Here is a 6,521-nt window from a genome sequence, read left to right as displayed (position 1 = left end):
TTCAATTCAAAAATCTCAATCGTTGTGAAATATATAAGACTTTGGGTTGTGTTACATTGTGTTACAAACCTATTAGCTAATACTAAATAGTGAAAATTACGAGTTTCTAGTGAAATTCTTCATTTACTGATTCTACAAAATGCGTCGTATACTTTGAAAAAGTCGTATACTTTAAATTAAAGGTAGTATTAACACTTTCAACCCCATCATATTGACAGTTTTGAAATCGTAAGGATTAAGTGCCAGTCTGCCTAAGAATCAGGCAGTGGTGAAAACATGACAAAAAAAAGCAACCAAATTGACTTTGATTTCAGTTCATGATAAGTAGTTATGCACAAAAATAACATTCATTTCCATTTTCTGTTCTGGTAATATAAGATACAATTTGGTTGAAATGCACTAGAAATTAACGAATTAGGGGAGATAACTCTATAATTTGCTATCATTCTAACAAATTTTCTAACCAAGTTATTTGATATTACCAGACAAACACAAACGAAAGACTGATACTTTTTAACTCAAGATGATGGTTAGTATTAAATAGCAGGATTAGCTCGGTGGGTTTTTTCTAATCATGTTTTAATTTTTACCTAAATTGCCTGATTCTTACAAAGACTGGCACTTAGATATAGAGACTGGAACAGTCAAAATTACCTTCAATTATTAAGATACTACAATTCTGAAATCTTCAGGATTGTTTTTGGCAATCATACTTATTTTAACATAACATATTTAGATAACAGGAAGACGAAAGATGCGAAAAGGACTTCAAATCCAAACTCATTATATGTTAACGATCTAGGGTTTCAATTTTATTGACTGAGTTATTTTTTTACAGTTTTATCTACAAACTTTACTGTTTAAGAAATGGGAAAATATCCTTCAATCGAAGTTTTGACAAATAACTTCATGAACTTACGTTCTTTGCAGAAGAAACACTTGCATTCACAAAAATATCAATCAACGAAAATAAGTTCATGTAAGTTTTTCTGCTATCTATATCGATTGTTTTAATTTTGCATATGATCTGTGAAATAAATTGTATTTTCTGGTGTATGTATGAGACTGGTTTCTGTTTTGAGTTGATCAGAACTTGGTCCTTGATTCAATCTAATTTCTATTGATTTAAGCGCATTATAAGGATTCAAATATCCGTCACTGTCTATTCCACAAATGCCGCTACTCCCAGTCGAACTTCCACTGATTCTCACGTCTTCACGTCCATCATTTATTGTAGATTCCTGATTCAAAAAATCAGCATCTACTTCATCATACTGGTGAGTCTCTCCTTGAAACGGATTGTTTCCAGATTCATTGGGATGCGTTGAGATTGTGTGAACTGTAGTTTTGTCTTTCTTCTTGCAAGATAATTCATATTTCCAGCAGATACAAGTCAGAGAGACAAATACTAGTGACACTAGTAGAAGAAATACCAAAACTGTGCAGATTTTCCCGACCATTTGACTTATTTGAACTTCATTGTCGCCTATCAAAAGATATACATATAATGCAATGCATGTACACATATGACTAGTTATTCTATGATCAAATGACACATTTTGATTTTTTAATGACATTAAAAAAAAAAATTACAGTATATTTATTACAAAAATGTTTTTATTTTTTTATTATTTATTACAATTGACATTAATTATACAGGATAAGCCTGACGTATAGATTCTGGATACACACGTTGTCTATATTTTAAAAATGTGTCATTGTATTCTTTTATTTGTTTTTATAAATTTTTGGTTTACTGTTTAGTCTGTTGTTTTATCATTTCACATGGTTCTGTACTTATACATCCAGTCGTTGTGTTATGATGATGTGGTAATTTTTTTGAATTCTTGTCTTTCGTTTTGGCTTATATGCTTAGTGTCCTATATAATTATTGCTCGTAAGTCTCATTCCATCTTAAATATTTTCAAAGGGAGTAACATAAAAAAAAATAACAAAAAATGCTGAACTCCAAGTTAATTTAACAATGATAAGTCTCTTCTCAAGCGGCAAAATCAAAAGCTCAAAAACATCAAACGAATGGACAACAACATATATAATTTAGAAGGACATTAGTCGTACCTCAGTGTAACATGACCCCCAGTTTTCGAATTTTCTGAACGGAGTTTGATAACGACTTGAAATAAGTATTGTTTCTTCATTATCATATAATAACATCATATGTTATATAACCATGTGTATTGTTACAGATTTCCTTTTCGACAAAAAATGTCTCTATATTTCATGTTTGAGTTCAAAAATGTCGTACCACTAAAATCTTAACATTGTTCTAGCCACAAGGGACCAAACCGAATAGCAAAAACTACAGACAATGAATCAAGCATAAGGATGATACATTCCAAAATTACTCAAATACTTTATACGTTGAACCAATTGAAATTTTATAAAACCAATATCTTTGCATCTAGACGGTTAATCGTTAGTTGTCCAACAACAGACTCAACTAACCGAGTCTTCTAGTGCTGTGTTTGTTACCAATCATGCAACAGGTATATACTATACTTGAATGTCACTTATTAAATGAATCGTTTTGTTGTAGACAAAAAGAACAATGTATCCCTTTTTTTAAAATATATATTTAGGAGCTCCGACAGTGTACCAGCTTAACGTTATCGGCTTATATCCTTTAAACAAATTAAAGTAATGTTGATAGTAATTGAATACCTGTCTTACAATTTGTTTCTCGGATAAGTTCCGTTGCTAACAAGGATGTGCCTACAAAGTTTTACAATTTTACTAAACACAAAACATAAACATCACACAAATTAAACAAAAGTTACACCACACCTACTACTTATTTAAAGTTACATTGAACAGGGTAGGGTGGGAAGGTATTGGTTTGCTAATTGTATCATTTTAAAATGGTTAGTAGAATATCATCACTTTATAGGCATTGTTTTTTTTAAATTGTACAGTTTCGAGTATCTTATAAAATTATCTAGCACCAAATGTTTAAAATTGAAACTGAAATACTATTCTTACAAAAAGTAACGATTGTTGCAAGGATTTATTGGTTTCCAAATTGTTAAAGTACTACCTGAATTGGTATTGCCACTGATAAAACGTTGCAATAAATTTCTTACCCGACATGTAGAGTCTAAGTTGTATTTTGTGCATTTTGCTTTCTATTTGGTTTTCAATGTTATTCAACTTCGTATTTTGTTTGATCTTTAAACTTCCACTTATGATTCGGATAAACTACTAGGTAGACTAGTCGAAGAAATTGTTTTCGATGGTCTTATGACTTGATCAAGAATGGTTTATAAGTTTTCTAAGACGTATCTCAGGGTTTTAAACAAAGCTATTGTTTCATGGTCATTTTAACGATTTTATGGCAATGAATGAATATATAAATATAATTTTACAAATAAATTGCTGATATCTTACAGTATAAATGTTAATTTTTCTATTCTAGCATAACGTAAACTGTTACGGGAAATTCTCTACTATGACCATGATGAATAATGGGCAATTAATATAAAACAGTTGAAAGTAGATCTAAAAAATAAAAAAAGATTTAAAACTCAATGTACCGAATTTATTAAAAGGTTATTTCACGGTCCATTTGTTCTTATTTATACACATTTTCATTAAATCATTATGATTAAGAAATTGATGTCATTAAAATAACATTGTAGAGAAACGAAAATTCAAAATCAGTTTGCTGATAATAAAACAATGTTCCAAGACAATTCTAAAACATGATATAATCATAGGAAAGCTTCGTTTACATTGCCCCTAGTGTCTTTAGTGTGAATTTGGTAAATGAATTTAATAGCGTGGTGTTAACATTTTACATACGCAAAAAAAAAATACTTTGTTGCGATCTAGACCGTTTGTCATAAATGTACAACCAAGTTTGAAACTTATAAACTTGATCAAGAAAATAAAGACGCGTATATCATCTACGTTTTATTCATTAAAGGCACTGGAATGAAAACATTTTGAATGCCAAGTACGCAATAGGTGTACATGTTAAACAGCAATATCGAATAAGTTGTTTCAAATATGGTTAAGGCACTAAACGACTGACAGGAAAAAATACATAATGGTTGAAATAACTAATCATTAATTAACAGCAAATTTACAAACTATGACAGTTTCAATGACAAAAAAGTAAAATCACAAAAATACTGAACTCAGAGGAAAATCAATTTGAAAAGTCCATAAATCACATCTTCCACTTTCCTCAGAAAAATGTCTGTATCAAGTCAAGAATATGACAGTTGGTTGATAATGTATTATTCTGTCAGTTTTAATGGATATTTCTCTTTAATAATTTACCTTGGAGTTCGTTTTTGTACTACTTTTTGATTGTTAAAAGTGCATTACCTTGTCTAACTTTTGCATCAAAATATGTCACTGACAAAATAAAGACACATGAAGACCAATTTCGACATGAAGAATTGCGTTAAAGTAGTAGAAGGAGGTACGTGAGAATAATAAATGGCTTTATTCTCTGAAATTTGAAACATTGTTGGAAAATAAACCATGTTATTACTTTCAATAGAATCATCTGTTGTAATAGATTCTGTGGTAGGTAATACCTTTACACATCCTTGCACGTGGTCGCATCTGAAATAAAGGTACTCGATTAGTTCGTTGAATTCATAAACATTATGTCAAGTTTCTATTTTTTATGCTGTATGCCAACCTCCTAATTTAAGTCCCCAAAAAGTAAGGCCTTAAAATCATTTTTCTTAAGTAATAACATGAGAATCGGTTTCTTGCACATTCAATTTCCCAAATTCCTACCAACAATTTAAGATGCAAACCGTAACGATAAGCAACAAGAGAAAAACACAAACAGAAAAATATAAAATCATGTGGACAAATCTTCCAACATATGTATACGAATAATATTGTGCTTATTTGTTCTGGCATCATTAACATGATCAATGGAATTGGCAATACAACCTAATGATTTAACTTTTCATGAACTAATCGATGAATGCCATTTGATGTACATGAACGGCTTACACTTGGGTTCACCTTCTTTTTTAAAGTTCTTAGTTTGATCTTATTGCTAAATGTTGTTTGTCTTATCTTTCTTTAACCTCGTCTTATGGTTTTAAAATGTTTTGGTCTTCGTTAACATTTCTATTTTATATTTTTTTCTGAAATCATACTCAAAATCTATTTAAGAAACTTCCATGTACAACAGATGCATGCTTATGTGACCCGATAAAACCTACATGAATACATGCATATTTAAAAGTCCATTCATATCCAAACTTTATCATATTGAAGTATAGAAATGTATTGTTAAAATTCCAAACAAATGAAATTGTGCGATTCACCAAATACAAATAATTTTAAAAACTCAATATCAAAAGAACATAATATCATATTTGACTTAACATGGCAATCTTTAATAAAGCAATAATTGACACGTATTTTTAATGTGTGTTGCATTCTTTTAATGTTCGAAAACTCAAATAAACCTTACAGTTAATAAAAAAAAATCATTTAATATCGTTGACTAAATCATATTAGGCGTAGTTCGACTAACGAAGTTACTGTCATACTTTATTAGAAAACGTAAATTTGTTCAATTATTTAAGCCGAACAAAATTTATATCTGCAAACCTTTCAGTAGTTCCACATCTACATCGGGAAATACATCGTTCTCCAAACCGATTATCTAGGCATACTTTGCAAGGTTCGCCACGTATGGATGTAAAACCAATTTCACATTCTATAATAAAAAGAAATTAAAATTCAGGTAGACATAAGCTAATCCTACCATTAAAAAAATCTATAAGAATTGATCTATATATGCAAGTTTGATCTTACATTAGGCCTTGAGTGTTGTTCTTCACGATCGATATTCCTCAATCCAATCATAGAGAACGTTGAACTTTTTACCAATTGAATATGATAAGCTTATCAAAGCAAAACAACATTCAAATGTCTGATTGCTTAGCAAACAAGATAGGATAGACCATTCAAAAAACTATATAAATGATTCATAAATTTGTTCTATTGTGTATGTTTGCAGTCATAAGTTACTTTAAATATTTGTGTTTCCGATTGTTTGCATGGGAATAAAACCTGAACCAACGTTTTGAATCTACATCATAAAGTTTTCATTTGTTAATAAACTGGTATTCTCCACTGATGCAATTCAAAAGAATGTCATTGAATTTTTTTTTTTGGTTGTCATTCATTGGTGTGTCTATATGTGTAATCAAACAAAACTTTTTTGCGGCCACCAAACCGCTATCCACACCAATTTTGAAATCTTTACATTTATTATTTCAAACTAGTATATGAAAAATATCAATATTAGCACGAATTAAAACGCCAATATTTGACTCGGTTTTTATTTATTTCTCTTTTTTTGGAAGAAGGGGGGTATTTTTATTCTGTTTGGATAGTTACTTGCAATGATGACCATTGCAGTATTAACTGTCTAACGAGTGTTACGAATGTCTATTTTAGTTTTACCTTGGAGTTTGGTATATTGAATAATACTTTTAGGATAAGCAATATTTATTTGA

General features: G+C 29.9%; 1 long non-coding RNA gene across 1 annotated transcript; it reads right to left on the bottom strand.

The window, feature by feature from the left end:
• Positions 1-891: 891 nt before the first annotated feature.
• LOC143043447 (uncharacterized) lies at positions 892-4,595 on the bottom strand. Its single transcript, XR_012968396.1, has 3 exons — positions 4,520-4,595; positions 2,683-2,733; positions 892-1,486 (listed from the first exon to the last, which is right to left on the bottom strand). It is a non-coding gene; the product is annotated as an uncharacterized LOC143043447 (long non-coding RNA).
• Between the last annotated feature and the right edge of the window lie 1,926 nt (positions 4,596-6,521).

This window comes from Mytilus galloprovincialis, chromosome 8 (genome assembly GCF_965363235.1).
Source record: "Mytilus galloprovincialis chromosome 8, xbMytGall1.hap1.1, whole genome shotgun sequence".
NCBI classification, from domain to species: Eukaryota; Metazoa; Mollusca; class Bivalvia; order Mytilida; family Mytilidae; genus Mytilus; species Mytilus galloprovincialis.
The sequence above is the reverse complement of the archived record's forward strand: the minus strand, read 5'-3'. Positions and strand labels throughout refer to the sequence as shown.